General features: G+C 36.6%; 1 protein-coding gene across 1 annotated transcript in view; it reads left to right on the top strand.

The window, feature by feature from the left end:
* The window catches only part of LOC119588728, a 12,025-nt gene that overhangs the window by 9,231 nt on the left and 2,570 nt on the right, over positions 1-224 (top strand). The window lies entirely within an intron of this gene.

The following is a 224-nucleotide window of genomic DNA, read 5'->3' as shown; positions in this document are numbered from 1 at the left end:
CAGCCAGTGCATCCATTAAAAAATAGCCACTGGAAGCGGATACGCAGAAATTCCAAATTACATTGTGATGTATGTTGTTCCAATGGTAAACGGTATTAGCAGTGCACGGCCATCGGTTTGGACGAGTGCAATACCCCAGAATGATTCTATATTCGTTTTTTTTTTCATACTTTAATAAACATTATAATGACAAATGTTCAAAATGGTTGCACATATTTAGGATG

This window comes from Penaeus monodon, chromosome 24 (genome assembly GCF_015228065.2).
Source record: "Penaeus monodon isolate SGIC_2016 chromosome 24, NSTDA_Pmon_1, whole genome shotgun sequence".
Classification (NCBI taxonomy): Eukaryota; Metazoa; Arthropoda; class Malacostraca; order Decapoda; family Penaeidae; genus Penaeus; species Penaeus monodon.
Note: the sequence above shows the minus strand (reverse complement) of the source record. Positions and strands in the feature narration are given on the sequence as shown.